Source organism: Trachypithecus francoisi, unplaced genomic scaffold, assembly GCF_009764315.1.
Source record: "Trachypithecus francoisi isolate TF-2019V2 unplaced genomic scaffold, Tfra_2.0 Lachesis_group12, whole genome shotgun sequence".
NCBI classification, from domain to species: domain Eukaryota; kingdom Metazoa; phylum Chordata; class Mammalia; order Primates; family Cercopithecidae; genus Trachypithecus; species Trachypithecus francoisi.
Genome location: NW_022681457.1, coordinates 19,103,328 through 19,128,762, shown reverse-complemented (window position 1 = coordinate 19,128,762; position 25,435 = coordinate 19,103,328). Strand labels below are relative to the sequence as shown.

At 42.0% G+C, this 25,435-nt stretch overlaps 1 protein-coding gene and 1 pseudogene across 1 annotated transcript in view; both read left to right on the top strand.

Annotated features, from left to right (window-relative positions):
• The window catches only part of LOC117093499, a 28,538-nt pseudogene extending 14,264 nt beyond the window's left edge, over nt 1-14,274 (top strand).
• Nucleotides 1-25,435, top strand: part of DAB1 (DAB adaptor protein 1) — a 1,271,953-nt gene that overhangs the window by 672,475 nt on the left and 574,043 nt on the right. The gene's annotated exons all lie outside the window — the stretch shown is intronic.

The following is a 25,435-nucleotide window of genomic DNA, read 5'->3' as shown; positions in this document are numbered from 1 at the left end:
AGAAAGTACATTTGTGTTGTTTTAGCCAATAAGCCTGTATTAGGTTGGTGCAAACGTAATTGTGGCTTTTGCCATTGAAAGTAATATTTTGTTCTGGTAGCCCAAGCTGTCTACTACAGATAGAAAAGTTTATGTTCTGTGTATTTTACCACTGTTAAAAAAAAAAAAAAAAATCTAGTTTGACTTGGTTTTCTATTGTCTATGACCTGAAGACTCCTCACTAATGTGGCAACCAATTTAAATTTCATCAGTCATATCAAGAATCCCATGTGGCATCTGTGTTAATTGGAATAATATTTCCATTTTTTTTTTCTATGAGGCCTTGCTGCTTTTCAAACGTGGGCACGCTGGACAGTCACTGACTGACTGGGCTGTCAATCCGGTTCTAAAGTCCTTGAGCAGAGAAGTAAACCCAGGGTGCTCCAGAAACAGACCCAGTGACTTCATTTGTTAAAATCCTGTGTGTCACATCTCAAATCCATGATTCTGTTGCCCAGAGATCACTTCCCAGGAAAACAGCCTAAGGCAGCCTTGAAAAATGAGTGCTCTTTCTCCTCAGAGTCCTTTTCCATTTCCAGATGTTCCTATTTGGAAATCTTCCTTTATCTGCCTCCTTAAGTGCCAACACTCAGGAAGAGCCCGGCCCCACTGGTAGCCCCAGGCTTTCTGCTAAAGGGATTTCACAGTATCAGGACTAACACCTCATCCTATTAGATTGCAGAAATCCTTTCAAGGCAAATTGGGGCTTATTTGTAACTTATCTGAGAAAAACATCACAGAGTGTATTTGTAGCCAGGGATCCTTGTGCAAGAAGGTAATAGATGAAATAACTTATTAGTTTTCTTCCTTCCCAGGATTCTCTAAAGAATGAAAGACTCCACTACACCTACTCGTCAGAAGTTTTGCTCTAGACAGTTTCCCCAGAGCCTCTGACACTGCAGACATTTACACACATGTCTGAGGCAGAAGTGCACTAGTAGTGGCAAAAAAAATAATAAATCCTGCTTACTGAGATGTATACATGCAGACACTGTAAAAAGCATCATACTTGGGTTATTTTATTTATGCCTAATAGTGATGCTGTGAAGTAGATCTTATCAACCCCATTTTACAGATGAAGAAACTGAGGCTGAGAAAGTCAAGTTATTTGCCTGGATTTACCCGCTTAGTCAGTAGGCAGTTTCAGGATTTGAACCGAGATCCATTTGCCTCAAAACCCTGTACCATTGCTCTAGGATACACTGACCCCAGTCAGAATGTCAACTTCCCTAAAATGACATTGATCTGGGTATTACCACACCTTGGTACTGCCTTTATGAATTTTGACTGGTCCATTCCCTCCCTGAACATTGGTGGTGATATCATAAGGAAATAATATTGATTTTCTGAACATCTCACATGGGCTAGTCACCAGGTCCTGTTCTTAATTTATCTCTAAATCTTATTATACCACTCTGCAGAAAGGTATTGTTTTCCTCATTATTCAGATAATGGAGACTGAGCATCAGAGAGGGTAGAGGGTTTGCCCAAGGTCACACAGCCAATAAGGAATGGAGTGAATTCCAGCCACATCTGTCTGACTTAACAGCTCAGAAATGCACACTAGGCCGCGTGATCTTTCCCCGAGAGTCACTGCATTCAGGGGACACTGGCACTTTCATGACAGGTTCAGACAACAGAATCTTACCTATTCTATAGTCATTTACAAAGCAATTTCACCATCGCCTGTCTATGTATCCGAAGTTAAATTTAAAAAAAAAATTTTGGGATCTCATCTCAAAAGAATTTGATTTAGTACTGAATTAACCAATTTTACATAAATGGAAAATTCAGGTTAGAAAACAGAATCTAGGATGAGATGTATGTATACTTTAGGACTAGGTTTTTGCCTTTGTGGTCTGTTTGCTTTTCTGAATCATATTCTATAAGTGAAATTGTTGGTCATAGGATAAGAATGTGTGTGTGTGTGTGTGTGTGTGTGTGTGTGTGTGTGTTACGGACTATACCGTGTTCTCTCCCACCCTCAAATTCCTATGGTAAAGCCTGAACCCCTAGCATGACTGTATTTGAAGAAGGGGCTTTTGAAAAAATAATTAAGGGGCTAGGTGCAGTGGCTCACGCCTGTAATCAAGAGATCGAAACCATCCTGGTCAACATGGTGAAACCCCGTCTCTACTAAAAATACAAAAAAAAAAAAAAAATAGCTGGGCGTGGTGGCATGTACCTGTAGTCCCAGCTACTTGAGAGGCTGAGACAGGAGAATCGCTTGAAATCAGGAGGTAGAGGTTGCAGTGAGCCAAGATCATGCCACTGCACTCCAGCCTGGTGACAGAGCAAGACTCTGTCTCACAAAAAAAAAAAAAAAAAAGAAAAGAAAAAGAAAAAGAAAAAAAGAGAAAAAATAATTAAGGTTAAGTAAGATCATAAGGGTGAGGCCGTAGTCCAATATGACTCGTGCCCTTATAACAAACAGACACCAGGCATGGGTGTGCATAGAAGAAAGACTACATGAAGAGGCAGCAAAAGGGTGGCCATCTGAAAGCCAAGGAGAGAAGCCTCAGAAACCAGACTTGTAGACACCTTGATCTTGAACTTCTAGCCTCCAGAACCATAGAAAATAAATTTGTGTTGTTTAACCCACTTATTCTGGGATTTTTTTTTTATGACAGCACTAGCAAACTAAAATAGTATATAATTTATTTTTTAGTCCAAATTGCCTTTCATAAATTTTGGGTCAATTTGTGCTCTTTCAGCAGAGTCTTAGAGGGTCTATTTATCTCCTATACTGCTTACTATAAAGTTTTTTAAATTTTCGCCAGAATAAAAAATGTATTGTTATGTTAACTTGCATTATTTTCCCCCTATTGAAGGGGAAATATTTTCATAGTTGCATTGGCTACTTTTATTTTATTTCTTTTCTAAGTTTTTTGCCTTTTTTTTTTTTGTTTTTTTTGAGACAGGGTCTCACTCTGTTGCCCAGGCGGGAGTAAAAGTGTCACGATCTCGGCTCACTGCAACCTCTGCCTCCTGGGTTCAAGTGATACTCCTGCCTCAGCCTCCTGAGCAGCTGGGACTATAGGCGTGTGCCACCACACCTGGCTAATTTCTGAATTTTTAGTAGAGATGGTGTTTCTCCACATTGGCCAGGCTGGTCTGAAACTCCTGGCCTCAAGTGATCTGCTCATCTTGGCCTCCCAAAGTGCTGAAATTACAGGGGTGAGCCACTGTGCCCAGCCTCATTTTTATATCAGAGAGCTTGTCTTTTTCTTTATTGGTAGAAGCTCTTTATGTATCAAGTATATCCTTTACATATAAAAAATAATCAAAGATATTATCCTTTATCTTTCCAAAGGATTGTTGATATTTTTTCTGGGTTATTACTTATGTTTTCATTTATTTATTAATTTCTCGTTTTCTGGTTTCTCTTCTTGAAATGATAAACATATGTATTTTTATCTACTTTTTTTGTTCTGGACTATATTTAGGGGTAAGATAAAAAGTAGTTATCTTACCTCAACCAATGATGAACCAGTTGTGCCAATACCTTTATTTAATATTTATCCTTTTCCCCAGTTTTAAAATATCCTCTCCATTATATGCTAAAATGTTATGATGTGTGTAGATCTATTTTTGGCCTTTCAATTCTGTTCTTTTGGTCTGTCTATTTTGTTTAAATTACACATGAGCTATTGTTTTTCCTCCAGTACAATATGTATTGCTTCTAAGTGCTACATAAATAAGAAAATGAGCCTCTTGATTTCAGTATTTGCCAAGATTCAAATGATTTTCTTTATTTGCTCTGTGTCTTTTTCCCTAATGTAAGCAGATAAGGAGAGGACTCACTTTTTCCTCTGATGTACTCTAATGATGATAAGAATTTAACCTTCTTGGTATTCGGGATTTTAATTCTCTGGTATTTACTGAAATGTCAGTAATCGTTTTGATCACAATAAACTAATTTTATAGTAATGTGACTGTCCTAAGAATTTAGATAGCACTTCCATTTTAATTTGCCAATAATTAACTTTACCATTATTTTATGATGTTATCAGTGCTGAGAACAGAACCTTGCAGAAGAACTTTAAGAAAACACCATTCCTTTGGTGGGGGAGGGGGTTGTCTAAGGGAGAAACAGTGTAACAGAATACAGGTGTTTCCCATTGGTCTTAATGCAGCTGTGGGATGCACATTCCAGGTTAGTCTGATGCTGCCCAGGGATGGAGAAATAAAAATGACCTGAATGTTTCTTGTGTGTGTAGCCAGTCTTCCTTCTTTCCCCATAAGTCATTCAGCAACCAAAGATCCCACCCAAACTTTGTGAATGGCTAATGTAATTATGTGGGGAGAGGGACAGAGAAAGACTTTAGAATTTGGGAGAGGAGAGCAACAAAGCGGCCCCAGGAGTTTCAGGGATAGTGGGTAAGGAAATGGCTATTGTCCTTGCTGAGAGTGTACGTCCAAAAACTCACATGGGAGAAAGATCAAAATGGGACTTAATGGTGGCTTCTGTGGTACAGGGCTAGCGTGCTCACACAGCATGAACCAACTCCTAATATGACTGATGTCTGTCTTTTTTACCTGGGTTCAATGTCGGTTTTGACATTTATTACCTAGTGGCCTTGGACAAGTCTCTTCACTGCTCTGAGCCTCAGTGTCTTCAATTGTGAAATAGAAATAATTATACCTCTTTTAGATGATTGAGAAGGTCAAGCAAGTATTTTAAGCTGATGTGCAGCAGAGTGGCTGGAGCAGTAAATCTCTTTAAAATCATATCTTCATCAAGGAGAGGACTATTATAACCTTGTGGTAAGGGACCCATGGTACAATTGAGGAGGTGAGAGAATTAAGCCATAAAGATCAGGCATTGAGTCTTAACTCTGCCCTTTATTAACTGTGTGACCTGGAAAAAAACAGTATACAATCTTTCTGGGATAGAGTCTCCTGATAGGTAAAATGGAGACTAGTAATCCCACAGCAATCTGTGTCTCAGAGTTTTTGTGAGAATAAATTACCTAATGGTTGGGAAAGAGCTTTGAAAACCCTCTAGGTGTTATTTGCCTTTCAAATGTGAGATATTATTATCCCTTAGAGACCTCTTAGCAAGCCCTGAAACTCTGTAGATGTTGCTAGCCCTGACTCTGAAATTATCTGATGGAAGAATTATCATGGTCCCAGCAAAGAACAGGGAATAGTAGGGGGAAAGTTAATGTGAGTAAGATTTTAACTCATTTAGGAAGAACTTTCAAACAACTGCGGATATGTGATAGATTTCATTTGGGAAAATTTTCCAGATAGCCTGAGCTTCCTAGTGAGACGCTGAGCCCTCCGAAGTTGATGGCATTCTAGCATAAAGAGGAGAGATGGTTATCTGTCAGGAATGCTATAGAATGAAAGTTAGCATTGATGAGGAATTTATTCACTGAATAAACATTTAGTATTTTGTCCCCAGAATTTACCACATGCCAGACTTTGTAATTGATAGCAAAATTTAAAAAGATTTGATCCCAGAATGAGATAAAATCCTTGGTTTTTACAGAAATGGCTCCAACCATCTTTCTTTCTTTCACTTTTTTGTTTTAAGTAAAGTATTGAGGAGTTTGCAAAGTCAAGGAAGGATTGAACATCCAAGGGAAGAGAGGAACAAGAACAGGTCAATGGATAATGGAAGTAGGAAAAAATGAACTCTGCTGGAAGAATGATTCAGTTTCAAACTCTTTTGATATTCTGTTAATTCCCTTAAGATTAAAATCTCCTGAAGAAAGAATCTGACCTGATTTTACTTGCCAACCAGAGGAAGGATGTGTATGATGAAAATCTTTATCAACCATTTCATCAGAACCACATGGAATGAGGTGCCAGCATGGTTCTCCATGAAGTGAGTGTTGTTATAGAAAAAAAAAGAGAGCGAGAGAGAGAGGAGAAAGAAAAGGAAAAACAAAAGAAAAGAGAAAAGACAAATGTATATTACATTTCCTGCCCTCAGAGTCCAGAACGGTGGGGGAGACAGACCAGTAAACAAAGACATTGCAGAGCTGTGGGGACACATGTAGAGGGCATCAATTCACCCAGCCTTGGGCTTCAGGAGAGGGAGAGGTGAGCTGAATTTTATTTCAAGGGAAGAAGAGGAGGTAGTTAGCTGAAGATGTTGGTGAGGAGAGAAAAGTTTCTCTTAGTCACCTTCTGACTGTAAGATCCCACTATTCTGAGCAGAGGCCCCAGAGCTCCCTTTGCTTTGTGATGCTTTCCATTTGCTATGCTTTTGCTTTTTTTCCCCCAACTAGATCATAAACTCCCAAATGTGATGGCCTGTCTTACATTCCTTGGATCAGCCCTCCTGATGTGAGAACATATGGTTATTGGACTGAACTCATGTAATTACAGAGCCCTGGAATTAGTTGTGCCCTCTTCATCCCACAGTTGAATAAATAGGAGCCCAGTTGGCCCGAGTAACTTGCCCCAAGGCTCCACAGCTGGTTCAAAGAATGGCAGTCAAGGGAATGGTTGAAAAAAAATCTTTCTTCTCATTTTAAAATAAGTATTTGGTATATATACTTGACCGGATTATGCATTTATCTATAACTTATTATATGTTCATGTAGTAATCATACTTATGTCAGGATGTAATATGTTATATTCTCTGGCTGGGCTTAGTGTGGTGCTGGATGTATGGGGAGGTGGGAAGGGGGAATTGATCACAGAGTCTCAGAACTGTATAAGTGGAGTTGATCTTATTATAGAATTGTGAATGCCTAAGGGGGTAGAAAGAGACCATAAATGCATGAACCAGATGCATTCAAGGTCCAAGACAAAGGGGAGTGATTGGGACTGTGAAGAACCAGACAATGCATGCACATTGAAGGAAAGAAAACTACTTGGCTCATGCCCATTATTGTGCCATGAAAGAATATGAGTTCAGTGTTGCCAAGAGCCTCTAATTTTCAAGAGAAGATAAAAATCTGCATGCACATATAGAATCTTGTGAGTTTAAAAAAAATTGGCAACAAATTAAAAATTATTTTAAATATAGTACAATGGTATAATCTTTAAAAATCTCCTAACTTTGTTGTCTCTTTGGTTTAAAGGTTTCTCTTACTATTCTGCCACTATGGTGTGAGTCTTTTTTTTTTTTTTTTTTTTTTTTTACCCTGTCGCCTAGGCTGGAGTGCAGTGGCGTGATCTCGGCTCCCTGCAACCTCCGCCTCCTGGGTTCGAGTGATTCTCCCGCCTCAGCCTCCCAAGTAGCTGGGATTACAGCCGCCCGCCACCACGCCCGGCTAATTTTTGTATTTTTAGTAGAGACAGGATTTCACTATGTTGGCCAGGCTGGTCTCGAACTCCTGACCTTGTGATCTGCCCGCCTCAGCCTCCCAAGTGCTGGGATTGCAGGCATGAGCCAATGTGCCTGGACAAAGTGTGAATCTTAATGGAGAAAGAATTTGATATAGAGGAATTTGCTTCCAGTGAGGAAGAAGTAGATGAGGAAATGTGATGGCAGAATTCTTAATAATCTCTCATTTTACCTCCTGCCATATAGCCATATCTTGACAAGGGGTAGAGAAACTATAATGGAGATATCCATACAGGTACCAGGGGACCCAACAACACAGAAAGCTGGAGCCTACTTCTCTAGGCATTGCTTGGAAGAGTAACTACAAGGCTCTAGAGAATGTTCTGCATTTGACTTGGCACCATGTTCCTTAGAAGAGCATAATATATGTGTGTATAGACATGTCTGGAATAATAGGTCTGAGTGATATTTCTGTTTCCCTAGTGCCTGTTCAGGGAGACCTTAGGATATCACAGGGAGGGAATGCAGAGGTGCCGAGCCCAGGTCACTGAAAGCAACATGGTATCAGTGGTTACAAAGTACAGGGACCATGTCTAGGACCAAAGATTTCAGCTATGGAAAGAGCACAATATTCCAAGGACCCAGAGAGACCTGCTACATCTTAGCAGACACTGTACAGGGCTTAAGGCCTCAACCAGCTCTGTGATTTCATAAGAGAAAAACTTCAGCCAAATTAAATTTAAAGGAGTTTAATTGAGCAATGAACAATCTGCAAATTGGGCAGCCCCCAGAATCACAACAGATTCACAGAGACTCCAGCGCAGCCACATGGTAGAAGAAGATTTATAGACAAAGAAAGGGAAATGATGCACAGAGATCAAAAGTGAGGTACAGAATGGCTGGATTGGTTATGGCTTGGCATTTCCTTATTTGAGCCCAGTTTGAACACTCAGCAGTGTATGAATGGTTGAAGTACAGCCACTGGGATTGGCCAAGACTTAGCTATTGTTACAGGCGCATACTCCTAAGTTAGGTTTTCAATCTTGTCTACCTATTAAGCTAGGTTGCAGTTCATCCACAAGGACTCAAATAGAGAAATACAGAGTCCTCAGGTCATATTTAGTTTGCTTTAACAGATTCTCTAACAGATCTAGAGAAAACAACATAGCCCTAAGGCCACAATGGCATGTAAGCCCTACTTCTTCACCCCTAACCAGGAGCATTTCCAGAGAAGAACCAAGATATCTAAGAGATTCTTTGTACCACAGGAGATGGAGATATCATTAACTGACAAGATTCATTTTTCCACCACTATCCCATGGGAGGCTCATGAGGGCAGTTAGAGGAGCTTTGGAAAGTACAAGAGTCACATTTTCTAGATATATATGATTTGTTTGATGCACAGGGAAACCCAAACATCACTGCTAAGCTGAATCTGGCCCATGGGCTACTGGTTTGCCAACAGGAATCCAATCTCATCATTTAATATAAGAGGAAACCAGGTGGTGGCTCAGGCTTATAATCCCAGCACTTTGGGAGGCCGAGGCAGGCGGATCATGAGGTCAGGAGATGGAGACCCTCCTGGCCAACATGGTGAAACCCCATCTCTACTAAAAATACAAAAATTAGCTGGGCATGGTGGCACTCGCATGTAGTCCCAGCTACTCGGGAGGCTGAGGCAGGAGAATTGCTTGAACCTGGGAGGCAGAGGTTGCAGTGAGCCAAGATCGCACCACTGTACTCCTGCCTGGGTGACAGGGCAAGACTCTATCTCAAAAATAAATAAATAAAAGAGGAAACCGAGAGTCAGAGAGGGCATGTGTCTGGAATCCCAAAGTAAGTTTATGCATGTATGCTTTAGGATGCTTTTGGCTCCTGGTAACAGATAACCTGGATAAAAGTAGCTGAAAACATAGGGGTTTATTATGTAAACATAAGTAGAATTGTAGGGTAGGCAGTTCCAGGTTCTGCTAACTCAGCAGTTCAACAATTTCAGTGCTCTGAGTTCATTTCTCCAATTCTCTTTGCTTTTCCCCTCATTGTCACAAAAAGGCAGCCCTGCTTCAGGCATCACATCCTCACATTCCAGCATATAGGGAAGAAAAGAGATTTTCATCAGAACTGGAAGTCTTTTCCAGAAGCTCCATTTTGTCTCAGTTAACAAAATTGAGTCATAGGCCCACTGCTAAACCAGTCATCTGCAAGAAAGAATGAGATTATCCTGGTTGCTTTGAACAATCATGATCCACCCTGTGGATTGAACCCACCTTCCCTGAGCATGTTGTTACAGGTTATCTAAACCAAGTCAGGAACTTGTTCATGAGACAGGGACTGTCACACTGGTGGAGTGGCACTGGCCCCTGTGGAGTGGGAAGCAGGGTCCAGCTCTCCTGAATCTTCAGCTCCCACACCCAGCGCCCATGAGGAGGAGGCTCCTATCAGCTCGTAACAGTTGTTTGTGAACCTATCTGCCCATGCTATGGATTGAGTGTTCGTGTATCCTCCTGTTCCCTAAATTCATATGTTGAAGCTCTAATCCCATGTGATGATGTTTGGCAATGAAGTCTTTGGGAAGTGATCTGGTTTAGTTCTGTGTCCCCACCCAAATCTCATCTTAAATTGTAATCCCTACCTGTCAAGGGAGGGACCTGATGGGAGGTGATTGGATCATGGGAGTGGGTTTCCCCCTTGCTCTTCTCGTGATAGTGAGTTCTCACAAGATCTGGTTGTTTGATAAGTGTCTGGAGCTTCCTTCTGATCTTTCTCTCTCTCCTGCCACCCTGTAAGATGTGCCTTGCTTCCCCTTTGCCTTCTTCCATGATTGTAAGTTACCAGAAGCCTCCCCAGCCATGTGGAACTGTGAGTCAATTAACCCTCTTTAGTTTATAAACTACCCAGGCTCCGGTGATATCTTTATAGCAGTGTGAAAATGGACTAATTCAGGAGGTGAATAGCTTTAGATGAGGTCATTGAGGGTAGAGTCCCATGGTAAGATTAGTGCCCTTTTTAAGAGGAGGAAGACACCAGAGCTTCTTCTCTCTGTTCCATGGGAGGCTACACAAGAAGGTGATTGCCTACAAGCCAAGAAGACGGTCCTCACCAGGGGCCAAATCTGCTGGCATCTTGATTTTGGACTTCCCAGCCTCCAAAACTATGAGAAATGAATTCCTGTTTAAGCTGCCCAGTCTATGGTATGTTGTTGTAGCAGCTCAGGCTAAGACGGCCTTTTCTCGGAAACTTAGCAAAAGCAGCAGAAGATATTTTAATAATCTTCCTAAATGAGCCATGTGTTCTATTTTCAAATAAAATAACCTGAAAATACATAATAATTAATCTAACACATATAATATATATTATATAATAATATATTAGATTTATTATATAGTACATATTATATACTATATAATGTAGTATACAGGACTGTATTATTATAGTCCTGTACAAATATTTAGTATATATTTCACATAGATGATTTCATGTAAATCGTTCCACATAAATGATCTCACCACAATGAGATCAGTGCCACCAACTTTATCATACAGATTATGAAACTGAGAACCAGAGAAGTTTAGTATTTTGCCCCATCACTCAACTCGCAAGTAGTCAACCCAACATTAGGGAAGGCACAATTTACCTAACTAAAGGAGAGTCTTCACCCAAGGACTTTCCATTGTATTCAAATCCTTTACAGATTTGGGGCATGCAAATATCCAGCGCAGCCCACTCTTTTGAAGCTCATAGTATTTAAAAAAAAAATTTAAAGAACCATATTTAGGTCGTTCATTTTATTATTTGTTCCCCTAGAGTTTTTCTCTGAAGTGTTACTCTAAAAATATGTCATTCTATTAATGTCTTTCTTATTCCCTTTCCCAATCCTCCAAAGCTTTAAAAGATTTTACCTTTGTCAAGTGCAGAAATTGTCTTGATTTCTTAAAGTGAGAAAAATATGCCTGGATGTTTGACAAGGAGTTCCGCCAACCTCACAGACAAAACCAGCAGGTATTTGAGTCTCTGAGGCATCTCCAAAGAGGAGGCCCAGAGAGGGCCCCACACACAGGTTGGTAGACAGGCCTCTTGCTTTGGCTCAGCATCTAATTCTCTCAGTCCTGTCCTCTTGGTGCCCAATGGGGCTGGGTTGGGAAATGGCAGGCACCCTTGTCTGAACTCAGCCAGGCAGCCCTGCATTCCAGTGCCAGTTCTTGGGGTACTGGCCAAGTGACCATGGGCAAGTCTCTTCACCTCCACTCCAAACCTCAATTAACCCATTTGTAAACTGGATACAATCATACCCAAATCCTAAGATTGTTATGAGGATGAGATGAGCTGTCTGTAAAGCACTAATCACTAATCTGATGCTTGAGGTGTGATTGATGCTCTGTGACTAGGAGCTGCAATTATTATCATTATCATTAGTCCAAATTCCATGGCTAAGTCCCTGTATGGTCTTAGCATCTTCTCAAGCCATTACCCTTCCCTGCTCAGGCAAGGGAGATCAAGGAGAAGGAAAAAAAGGAGAGGAGACTTGAATTCCTATTAAATAAAGACCTGCTGGCAAACCCAAGGATAGAGAATATCCTGATTTCAAATGCTGGAAGTGCTGGTATCATGTGAAAGAAGGGTGAAGATTGGTTCATGTGTCCCTAAAAAGGAAACCAGGACCAAGGAGTGGAGGCTGCAGGAGGACAGGTGTCAGGTGGTGTCAGGAACCAAATTGTCACAGTCCGTTGGCCAGACATGGATGGGGCTGCCTGGTAAGGCGGGCGGGAAGCGTTGTTTCCCTGAAGATGTACAAGCTGAATGGGATGATCACTTGTAATATAGCCTTGTTGTGGTGGTTTTTGTATATGTGTGTGTGGTCATGACCTAGTTTTGAGACCCAGGCTAGAAGCTGCTCAGTTCTCCTTCTTGAGAAGCCGATGAATTCTACAATCCGATGAATTCTACAATCCCAACCACTTCCCTTACTGTGTTGCCACACTTTGAGCCACTACCCACCCACTCTAACTACCCCAGGGCCAGGTGCCAGACAACTAGGGACAGCTGCTATGCCACAGAGCACCCTGGAATTACCCAAACTAGCCAATCCTAACCCCGTGTGCCCTGCCTTGCCCTTTCCTTACCTCAGAAACTATAGTGAAGTATCTTGCCATAGTCCCCCCACCTCTCTCTGTGACCAACCCTGATGCTTCTCTGAGTGGCCCTGCACAGTAGGCTATGTTCTCCTCAGAGAACTGTGAGTGTAATGAAACCTCTGAGCTTTCCCAGCGTCTCTCTTTTGATCTGCGCCTGGTTTTACCATACCTCACCAAGGTAATATGATTAAAACACCACCTTCCAAGGATGTTGCAGAGGTTGCACATATTAAGAGATTAGGTCAGTGTTTCTCAAAGCTTGCTGCATTATACACCACAGATTCCCACTGTCCTCTCTGCCCTCCCCAGGTCTGATTCAGTAGGTTTGAGGTCGCCCGAGGGAGTCTGAATTTTAACCAGATCTCTAGTTGATTCTGACTAGGCAGCCTATGAACCTGCTCTCCTTCAAACCCACGATTCTGTAATTGTTAAGAAGAAAAGAAAATAGAGATCACTAAGAGAGTAAAAATAGTCATGTTAATTAGACCCACATAAAGCCATAGTTTACAAAATGCTTTCATAGGCTTCCCTCAGTTAACCTTCACAGTAGTCCTAAGGAGTGAATATTGTTATAGCACCTGATTTACAGGGAAATCTGAGAGTACCCCCTACCCCCAGGGTCTGAAGGCCAGTAAGTGATAGGGTAGGATTTGAACTCTGCTGAGTTTCTCTTCAAAGCCCAATATCTATCACAGAACAAGGAAACCAACATTTAAGGAACCTTCATTGTGATAGATAAGGAAAAGAGAACAACCTGCTAAAACTAAAACAAATATTCTACATTTTAGCTCTCAGTCCCTGGCTTGCTTGAACTTATTAAACACCCAGTTATTCCTCACTGATGTGGGTGAGAGCAGCTGCAGCAACCCACAAGTTTCAGGTGGGTCCAACCTCAAGCCCATTTCTAAAACTCTGTGGGACCTTTATATGTGATGGTGACCATATCTGACCACCTGCTTCTTGAAGGTGCTAGTTTTTCTTTATTTGGAAATCCAGTTCATCCAAAGTAGCTGGAGCTTTGAATGAAGACCAACTCCTTTCATAGCAAATTATTCATGTATTCAGGCAATGATTCAGCAGCAGGTAGCAAATGCTGACTGTGTGCAAAGGGCTTGACTGTCTCACTTCAGAGAATTAGAAAGGAAGTCAGACATTTAGTTCTAGGCTCAAGGGAAAGAACAGATGCAAATCCACACGAACCCTCCTACCAGAAGTAAATGCATGTGTAGCAAATGAGTGTGTAACCAAATTAATACATTAAGTAGTATAAGTTAACCTTGCACTATTCATCTATATCTCTAATGCATCCTCCCATTGGCAAACACGAAGAATTTACTTATGGAATCGTATGTGGCATATACTGAGCACCTGCAAAGTGTCAGTGAAAAGGGCTCAGATAGATGAGCTGAGATTCAGAGAGGTTAAGGGATTTGTCTGATGTCCCCTAGTTTATAAGTGGCAGAGGCCAGGCGTGTGCCCCTTGGAACATAAGTTCTATGAAGATAAGTGTCCAGCCTGGATCAGTGCCCTGCGCAGTAAGCATTAGTTAGATTGAATCCAGGAAAGCCTGTAACTCCAGTGCCCATGCAGCTTTTTTCACTGAACTCATAGGGTAAGCAGTTGGTGCTCCCCTGTCTGGATGTAGCAGTGCCAGAAGCTTTGGCCTGGCATCTCTGCAGATCCAAGACCTGCACAGTGGACATGCTTCATGCCAAAGAAGCCTGGTACCAGAAGCTCCTTGATTTGATAGAAAATTCAAAAACAGACGCATCTGAAGATCCCTCAGCACAGCCCCCCGCTGTGGCCATGGAAGAACCCTCTGGCACAATTTTGATTTGCAAGTCCCTGACATGACCTAATTTAACTTCTTTCATTTGCATGATAAATGAAAATGCCAAAATGGAGTCCCAAAGGGCTTTCTCTGCTCACTGACAGGCACCTCAGCCTAGTGGCTGCCTGGCGGTGGCAGTGGAGATGGCACCTCTGTTGACCCCAGCTGGGGACACTCTTCAGCCTTCACATGGAGATGTGTCGGCTTCAGAACCAGCTCGTGTATATTTCCTCTGCTTGTCGGGGCACATTTTCAGGTCACGTCCGGTTTCTAGAAAGAACTTAAGGGAGGAAATGTCCAGGAGCCCTAAGCTGGACTAAAGAGGATGCAAAACGGCATTTTTGAGAGAATGGCAGCATCAGATCACTAGGGAACATACTAAGTATGCACAATCCAGAGTCTGCCCTCAGAAATTTGGATTCAGCAGGTTTTGTGGAGCCCGGGAATCTGCATTTTTAACAGCCCCCCCCTTTCCCTAGATGATTAAGATATGGGTTGAGGAGAGCTGGACTGTGGCTTCAGTTGGTTCTCACCACCCACACATGTGGCCTTAGGAAAGTGTTACAACCTCTCTGAGCCTCTGTTTCTTTAAGGGAGTAACAATACCTACTGCATCGTTTATAGTGAGAACCAAATGATAAAATGAATTTTTAGTGTTCACTAATCAATTAAAGGTTGGATGTTATTAAAAGGCTGTGAACAACTGAATTTTGAAAAGGCTTGTTTTGTTTTTTAGGAAGCCTCCAGCCACACACTGGATCGGGAGGGTTAGCAATCCCAGGCTGTCAACCACGGAGTCTCCAACTAGTTTCCCAACCTCTCCAAGCTTCAGTGTCTTTATCTATAAAATGGGAACTTTTCTAACACCCATCTTTCTGAGCTGTTACGAGGAGGAAATGAAAAGCCTAACTGATAAACAGTGCTGTAAGTTATAAAGCACTTTGTGGATTTGCCTTGATTTGTGTAATAGCAAAAATGATCTGAATGGGTACCAAAGTGTCCCCTATCAGCAGCCCTGATGGCCTGCTTTCCCGAGCATTACAGACTTATTTCCAGCCGCAGCATCCATTTGTATGCAGACAATTATTGTGCAGTAGGCCTTCACCGCTGCTCCTGCACGGAAGGTGCTAGCTGCAATCTCGTTTACATTATTAATTTGCTTAGTAAACCCTTTCAAGTCAAGTTCACGTAGAGGTGAGCTGGGAAGCAGCCACAGTAGATAAGCCTGCAGGGTGGGGAAGAGAGCCTGTAAGGCAAACGTGTGGCAAGCGGCCGAGGGCACATATTGCTCATAGGAAGCTAGGAAGCCCCAAGTCTTAGTGTCTTTGGCAGTCTTCCACCCACCTCAGAAAAACAGACATGGTTTTTCGGATTTTTAAAATTTTTATTATTGTTTGTTTCATTGCTCTAGGGTGTATATATCATCACCTGTGTTAGTTTCCTAGTGCTGCTATTTTAAAAGTACCTCAGATTGAATCTTAAAACAACAGATATCTATCATCTCACAGTTCCAGAGGCCAAAAATCTAAAATCGAGGTGTGGACAGGGTCATACTCCTTCTGTAACCGGTAGGAGATAATCCTTCCTTGTCTCTTCCTAACTTCTGCATTTGCCAGCAATCCTTAGTGTTCCTTGTAAATGCATCATTCCAATCTCTATCTCTTCCTTCACATGGTCATCTTCTCCCTGAGCCTGTCTTCTTCTTAAAATGACAGCAGTCATATTGGATTAATGGCCCAGCCTACTCCAGTATAAGCTTGTCTGAACTTAAGTACAGCTTCTCTTTGACTCATGATGGGGTTATATCCCAATAAGCCCATTGCATAGTAAGTTGAAGATATCATCAGTTGAAAATGCATTTAGTACACCTAACCTACCAAATCTCATAGCTTAGCCTGGTCTAGCTTATGTGTGCTCAGAACATTTGCATTAGCATACAGTTGGACAAAATCATCTAACACAATTCTAGTTTATAATAATGAAACTAAAAATGTTATGATTGAAAAATAAAAATAATAAAAATAAAAGATAAAAATCTAAAATGTGAAGTACGATTTCTACTGAATGTGCATTAGTTTAACAATCACAGCGTCAAAAAAATCATAAATTGAACAATTTTAAGTTGGGGACTGCCTGTAATTATATCTGGAACGAACTTATATCCAAATAAGCTTGCTTTCTGAAGTACTAGGGGTTAAGACATCAACATATTTTTTGCGGGGTGAACCTAATTCAAGCCCTAACACCACCTCCATACAATAGTTCTACCTCCTTGCTTATTAATTATCAGAATATAAACTTCATGAGAGCAGAGACTCTGTTCATTGCTGTTTCTCCAGGGTATAGACCAGAACTCAGCATGTAAGATAACTCAATAATGACTTGCTAAATTAAAGAATGGCTTACAGTCTGCAGCCTGGCTAAGGAAATAAACATAAAGTTTGAGGGGATTACAGTCTTAGGTTCATAGCTCAGCCCCAGTACAATACTCTGTTTTTGCACTAGCTTCTTAACCTCTCTGCAGCTCTGTTTTTTCATTTCTATAACAGACATGGCGACATTTCACTGTTACCATTTTCACTGAACTGTTCTGAAGCTATGCTTTATCTGATGCTATTTGCATTTTCTACATCATGTGACTCCAATTCTCTAGTATCCACTTTCGGCTCTGTTTTCAACTTTTCGATTTCAGACAAAGTATATTCTCTCTCTCAGAGACTTGGTTTTCCAGTCTATTAGGTTGAGAATTGTACCTCCTAGCCCACATCACAGGGTTTTTAGGAGACTGTGCTACAGCAATGTATGCAGAAGCATTTTGACAACTAAATAGACGTAGTATTTTTATTATCAACTTAAAGGTGCTATTAACACTATTCAACATTTATGTTGCTTCTTTGTCAGGTTTAAAAAGCATCCTTTACAATTTTGTTTGTGATTCTTTTTTATAGAGGAGTATTTGACGAAGCCCAGCAAGGTTAAGAAATTTGCATAAGATCACAGGACTATTTGCAAGGTGCCCACTGAAAGCCACTCAGTTCCTGGTGCTCACTTCACCCTGCTCCCTCTTCTCTACCAAGCTTGTGACCATACTGGGGAGACCCAGCAATGAGGTCAGCAGTTTCATCCATTTATGTAAATATTGGTAGAAGATTACCAATGACCTCTAATTAGTTCATTTCATTTCCTCCTTCTCCTTCTCCATAAGGTATCTTTTATATGGATGAGGAAATAGAGATTTCCTCTATTTCTATAAAGTGGCCAGAAAGCAAGAATGGCAGGCCCTGCCTACAAGTCCTAAAGATTAGGACTGTGTGATCGTGTTTCCAGGAGCCACCCATGAGGCCCTAATCCCTGCCACCTGTGGATTTTGCTATGCCCAGTTCTTGAGCCAAGCCAACCAGTGGGCACTACCCAATAGGAAGAACCCCACCAACAGGTGGGATCTAGCATCTATTTCGTGACCTGGGTCCTGGGGTTCTAGTCTAGATATCTGCCTGCCTACAAAGCTGCAGTCTTCCCTCCTAATCTCTAGCTACCTTGATTACCTAGGACACAAGCCTGGAGAGGAGCAAAGGTTCCTGAAATTTTCAAGGGCTCTGAAATCAAAATGAACCAGGAATTGAATCTCATACTGGTCATTTTGAACCTGTGTGATTTAGGAGAAATGCTTAATTACTTTGAAGTTACTTTTCTCTTCTAAAAAATGGGGATTAAGAATAGAATTAAGAGAGATAATATATGAACAGCACATAGTTTTTGGCACAAAGTAGAAATTCAATAAATGCTTGCTACTTTGCTTCCCATTCTCCACTTTAACCAGGGCCTGCCAAATTCACATCCTGTTTAGCAGCAGCGCTACCAAGCTTCCAGTCCTGCTCTTCCCCTCTGTACCTCCTGCAAATCCTCCAGCCATACCCTCTTTATGCCCTGTCCCCAAGCACTGGTTAGGTCGTGATGAAACAAAAGGACTACTACTACCTGATAGCAACCGTGGCCTTCTCCCCAGGGACCTCTACTTCTGTGTCCACCTCACCTGGGTATCAGAATCCACTTGAGTTGAACACAAGTTTGGAAAAATCCCTAGGATAATGCAATATGGACTTCTGGCATATCTGGTTACCATCCTTCCAGAATCATTCTTCTCTAAGAATCACTCTTCTTTTTTCTTCTGGCCACCATTGAGTACTCAGGGTGCCCCACAGCCCAAGCCACATGAGTTTTGAGACCACTTTCCCCATCTCAGTGATCAGGGAGAGTGTTTATTCCTTATTCAATCTTTTTACTAATACTTCGCTCATTAATTTAACACATTTATGGAGCACATACTGCATGCCAGGACTCGTGTTAGGTGTGAGGAACCAAAAATAACGAAGTTACGTTATTTTTGGAATTTGGAATGATTATGAACAGAGGTGGGATGACTGGGGAATCCAGCCACATTCCAGCAACTTCTCCAGCCTCCTGGACGCTGTAACCATACGGAGACTCAGTAGCCCAGGGAATGGCTGCTAGGGTCCTTCATTGCAACAAGGATTTATACCACAATGAATATTTGTAGGACATAGTTAAGAGATTATCCTAATGTGTGTTCAAGTCCATTGATGTCCAAACTCAGAGACAGCTTCTATTTGTTTAGACCAATAACATGCACTTAAAGTATTAGTGAGCCAATTGTTTTATGGGTGCTGGGAGTTTGCTCTCTCTTTAGGTTTTATGCAGGTCTGAAAATATTTGAGGATTCTGACTCAGGATCAAAGTACATTCAATAATAATAATTAATTATAATATGGCCAGGCATGGTGGTTCATACCTGTAATCCCAGCACTTTCAGAGGTTAAGGTAGGGGGATTGCTTGAAGCCAGGAGTTTGAGATCAGCCTGGGCAAAATAGTGAGACCACATCTCCACATAAAGCATTAAAATAAAAAAAAATCAGCCAGGTGTGATGGTACACACCTGTAGTCCTAGCTACTTAGAAGGCTGAGGCAGGAGGATCCCTTGGGCCCAGAAGTGGGAGGCTGCAGTGAACTCTGATTGTGCCACTGCACTCCAGCCTGTCTCTAAAAAAACATCAAAAAGTAAAAATTATAATAAATATGATCATTGATATATAGTTTGGGTATTTGTCCCTGCCCAAATCTCTTTTTGAATTTTAACCCTCGATTCTGGAGGTGGAGCCTGGTGGGACACGTTTGGGTCGAGAGTGGATCCCTCATGACTTGGTGCTGTCTTCAAGATAGTGAGTCCTTGAAAGATCTGGTCGTTTAAAAGTGTGTGGCACCTTTCCTTCCACTCTGCCTCTTGCTCCTGCTTTTGCCATTTCACATGTCTGCTCCCCCTTCACCTTCTGCCATGATTGTAAGCCTCCTGAGGCCTCCCTAGAAGCTGAGCAAATGCCAACACTGTGCTTCCTGTAATGCCTGCAGAACCATGAGCCAAGTAAGCCTCTTTTCTTTATAAATTACCCAGTCTCAGGTATTTCTTTATAGCAACGCAAGAATGGCCTAACACAATTATGTAAAAACTCCATTTATTGAGGGCTTATTATATCCCAGGCACTAAACATTTATATGGATTAACTCATTTAGTCCTCACAACAGCCCTATAAGGAAGCTAACACTCTTATCCTCATGTTATAGATGGGAAAACTGAGGCACAGAGAAGCTGTAACTTGCCTGTTATGGTATAGCTAGAAAGTATCATAGCAAGGAAGCATTCTGGCTCCAGAGCCCACACTCTTAAATTGGGTATGTGCATGCATTAAGCACCTCACAAAAATTATTCAGTCCTCTCCACTCTAGGAAGAAGGTGTGATAATTCCTGTCTTACAGATGAGTAAACAGAATCCCATGGTTAATGACATGCTCAAGATCCCACGGCTAGTCAGTAGTGGGGTGGGGATTTAAACTTAGGTGGCCTTGCTAGAGTCACATGCTTGGCCACCATGTGAGAGTTTCATTCGTGTGGCTTTGGCCTGACTTTGCCCACAGCTGAAGCTTTTTGATTTCCATCTGCAGGTTCAGGATTTGTTTTCTAGACCTCTGGGCCCTAAAACTAAGTAAATGTATTTCCTCACTTCCTTAATGCTAGAGCCACTCGCAGCTGGCCAGGACTGTCACCTTCAGGATTTGTCAAGGACTATCCATGCTTGAACCATCACAACATTCCTTTAGCACTTAAAATTGTATTTTCCAAAGCACCTTCCATGGGATAATGTATTGGTTCTCCAGATCACCCCATGAGAATGAGAGAGGCAGAGGCTTGCTGCTCTCTCCTGCTGAAGAAGGCTGCAGTGAAGGAGCCTTTCCCCACGGTGACTGCTCCGTAACCAGACCTGGGGCTAGAACACAAATCCCAGATTTACTTTAGCAGTGCTTATTTCCCTGTTTAATTCCTGTTCAGAGAGAAGTGATCTAAGCTCAGCTTTCCCCCGCTATTTTGCCCAACACTTGTAATCAGGATGTTTCACATCTCCCAATGCCTTTATCACCTGAAAAATTAGGAACACATGGTTGTTTTTCTTCTTCTAGCCCAACATTCTTTTCCAGCTGGGAGGAGGGCCCTAGGTTCAAGCACTGTAATTTTTTTGAGAGGATTTAATGTACCTCTCTCAAATTCCTAGCACATTTTGGAACACAATTTAAAACAGCTAGTCTATGCCATGTCCATGTATTCTTACCCAATTTCTCAACTACTGGGTTGCAAGGTTATCCTCTGTGCAAATTCCATGCAGTGAATAGAGGGCTGGTGTACAAAGACTTTGGTCTTCCCATCTGTAAAATGGGTGTTAAGGATGAAACTAAAGGCAGGGAGAACACAGGGGGCTGAATTACATAATTAAGATCCTTCTCATCCTATTGTTCAATTACTATTAAACATCTTGCACAAGGATGCCCACTTTCACCATTTCTATTCAACATAGTACTGGATGTCCTAGCCAGAGCAATCAGATAAGAGAAAAAAATAAAGGGCACCCAAATCAGTAAAGACGAAGTCAAACTGTCACTGTTCGCTGATTACATGATGATATACCTAGAAAACCCTAAAGGCTCATCCATAAAGTCCGTAGAACTGATAAATGAATTCAGCAACATTTCAGTATAAAATTAATGTACACAAATCAGTAGCTCTGCTATACACCAGCGGTGACCCAGCTGAGAATCAAATCAAGAATTGAGCCCAATTTATAATAGCTGCAAAACAATTAATAGATAAAATATATAGGAATCTACCTAAGCAAGGAGGTGAAAGACCACTACAAAGAAAACTACAAAACACTGCTGAGAGAAATCATAGACGACACAAACAAATGAAAACACATCCCATGTTCATGGATGGGTAGAATCAATATTGTGAAAAAGACCATACTGCCAAAAGCAGTCTACAAATTCAATGCAATTCCCATCAAAATACCATCATTCTTCAAAGAACTAGAAAAAACAATCCTAGGTTTTTGAAGGGGTGAGAGATAAAATTCATATGGAATTTTAAAAGAACCTGCATAGCCAAAGCAAGACTAAGCAAAAGGAACAACTCTGGAGGCATCACATTACCCAACATCAAACTGTAGTCACCAAAACAGCATGGTACTAGTATAAAAATAGACATACAGACCAATGGAACATAAAGAGAACCCAGAAATAAAGCCAAATACTTATAGTCAACTCATCTTCGACAAAGCAAACAAAAACATGAAGTGGGTGTATCAGTAAGGGTTCTCTAGAGGGATAGAACTAAAGGAATATATATATATACACATACATATATGTATGTGTGTGCATGTGTGTGTGTATATATGTATTTATATATATAAAGGGGAGTTTGTTAAGTATTCACTCACATGATCACAAGGTCCCACAATAGGCTGCCTGCCCAGTGAGGAGCAAGGAGAACCAGTTCAAGTTCCAAAACTGAAGAACTCGGAGTTCGATGTTCGAGGGCAGGAAGCATCCAGCACGGGAGAAAGTTGTAGGCTGGGAAGCTAGGCTAGTCTCTCTTTTCACACTTTTCTGCCTGCTTATATTCTATAGCTGTGCTGACAGCTGATTAGATTGTGCCCACCTAGAATAAGGGAGGGTCTGCCTTTCCCAGCCCGCTGACTCAAATGTTAATCTCCTGTGGCAACACCCTCACAGTCACGCCCAGGATCAATACTTTATATCCTTCAATTCAATCAAGTTGACGCTCAGTAATTAACCATCACAAGTCCACTGCTTGTCAACTTGAACCCGTGAGCATCTCCTGAGATCATACATAATCTTCAAATAAAGACAATAATAAGGCTGTAGCTACACCTAACGTAATACAACTGTCCTTTGTACAACGGGAAATGCACCAATCCCCAACCCAAATACTATTACATAAAGTTAACAATACTTAAATGCTGATTCAAAATTGATAAATCTTATGTCACATGATAAAGGATAAAGGAAATAAAATGAAGATATTTTCTTAATACAAGTGTATACATGCACAAACATCTTTTTAAAGAAAGAAGGAGAAAATACTCATGATAATTTCAGTCCTCATTTCTGCAGCTGGTCATGTGGGTTGCAGCTGATATTGATGACTACCTTCTTCTACTACCCATTCTGTATTCCCTTTGCCTTTAGCAAACACCTCAGCAGGCCGTTTTTTTGTTTTTGTTTGTTTGTTTGTTTGTTTTGTTTTTTCTGGTGGAGTGACCCAAACCTTATTCCTGAAGGGTCTGGGTCATTTGTTGTCCTGCCGGGATTGGACTGTTGTAGTTTCTCATTGACCTTAATCATAGGGCATGGTAATACTAAGAGACACCCTAATGGCCTCCTGTTTATGTATATACTCTTCCTTACCTCCGTTGTAGAGTAGTAGACTGATTTCATCTTGATAGTCTGGGTCAATCACCCCAGCCAACACTGTGACTCCTTTCTTAGCCTTTTAACTTAAAGTTAGGAGGAGCCCAAAGTGTCCAGGTGGCAATCTTAACTACCAGGTTAATAGAATCATTATTGTGTCTCCTGGTGGTAGCATCTCTCCCTCTGGAACTAAGACCACCAGGTCAGCAGAATGTAATGTCGTGGAAACAGGAAGCAAAAATTTTGCTAGTGGATCACTAGCGGTGATGGTGAGTGGTGCCACTTCCACTTCCATTCTTTGATTCCTGGATGCATGAATCTTGGCTATGGGAGACACAGTGCCATATATTGGATGCTGATTCAGAGCATACATGGTCTTCTGGACATGCCACAGCCTTGCAAAGTATTGTCACCTAGTTGGCATTGTAATTGTGACTTCAAAATGCCATTCTGCTGTTCTATCAATCCAACTGCTTTGAGATGATGGGGAACATGGTAAGACCAGTGAATTGTGAATTCCACGAGCATGAGCCCACTGCCACACTTCTTTTTTTTTTTTTTTTTTTTGAGACAGAGTCTCAGTCTGTCACCCAGGCTAGAGTACAATGGCACGATCTCAGCTCACTGCAACCTCTGCCTCCCTGGTACAAGGGATTCTCCTGCCTCAGCCTCCCAAGTAGGTGGGATGACAGGCATCCTCCAGCACGCCTGGCTAGTTTTTGTATTTTTAGTAGAGACGGAGTTTCACCATGTTGGCAGGCTGGTTTTGAACTCCTGAACACAGGTAATCCACCCGCCTTGGCCTCCCAAAGTGCTAGGATTACAGGTGTGAGCCACCGCACCCGGCCTGCCACACTTCTTTGGCTGTAAAGTGAGTGCCTTTGTCAGATACAATACTGTGTGGAATACCATGACAGTGGATAAGGCATTCCATGAGTCCACAGATGATAGTCTTGGCAGAAGCATTGCATATGGGATAGGCAAACCCATATCTGGAGTAAGTGTCTATCCCAGTGAGGACAAACCTCTGCCCTTTCCATGATGGAAGAGGTCCGATATAATCAACCTGCCACCAGGTAGCTGGCTGATCACCCCAAAGAATGGTACCATATCAAGGGCTCAGTGTTGGTGTCTGCTGCTGGCAAATTGGGCACTCAGCAGTGGCTGTAGCCAGGTCAGCCTTGGTGAGTGGAAATCCATGTTGCTGAGCCCATGCGTAACCTCCATCCTGGCCACCATGGCCACTTTGTTCATTGACCCTTTGGGTGAAGACAGGGGTGGCTTGGGAAAGAGGCTGAGTGGTGTTCACAGAACAGGTCATCCTATCCACTTGATTATTAAAATCCTCATCTGCTGAGGTCACCTCTTGGTGAGCATTCACATGGGATACAAATATCTTCACAGTTTTTAACCACTCAGAGAGGTCTATCCATGTACCTCTTCCCCAAATTTCTTTGTCACCGATTTTCCAATCATGCTTCTTCCAAGTCCCTGACCATCCAGCCAAGCCATTGCGTACAGCCCTGAATCAGTATATAATTGCACATCTAACCATTTCTCCTTCCATGCAAAGTGCACAACCAGGTTCACTGCTCAAAGTTCTGCCCACTGGGAAGATTTCCCTTCACTGCTGTCCTTCAGGGATGTCCTGGAAAGGGGCTGTAGTGCTACAGCTGTCCACTTTTGGATGGTGCCTGCATATTGTGCAGAACCACCTGTGAACCAGGCCCCAGTCTTCTCTTTCTCTGTCAACTGATCATAGGGAATTCCCCATGAGGCCACTGGTGCAGGCTGAGGGAGAGAAGGCAGTGGGGCAGGAGTGAAGACCATGGGCATTCGAGCCACTTCCTCATGTAACTTACTTGTGCCTTCAGGACCTGCTCAAGCCCAATCACATATATACCACTTCCATTTAATGATGCAATGCTGCTGTGCATGACCCACTTTATGGTTAGATGGGTCAGAAAGCACTCAATTCATGATAGGCTGTTTAGGTCGCATGGTAATTTGATGACCCATAGTCAAACGTCCAGTTTCCACCAAAGCCCAGTAACAGGTTAAGAGCTGTCTCTCAAAAGGAGAGTAGTTATCTGAAGAAGATGTCAGAGCCTTTCTCCAAAATTCTAGAGGCCTCTGCTGTAATTCACTTATGGGAGCCTGCCAAAGGCTCCAAACAGCATCCCTATCTGCCACTGTCACCTCAAGCACTATTGGATATACTGGGTCATATGGCCCAAGTAGCAGAGCAGCTTGCACAGCAGCCTGGACCTGTTGCGGAACCTTCTACTGTTCTGGACCCCACTCAAAACTGGCAGACTTTCAGGTCACTTGATAAATGGGGTGGAGTAACA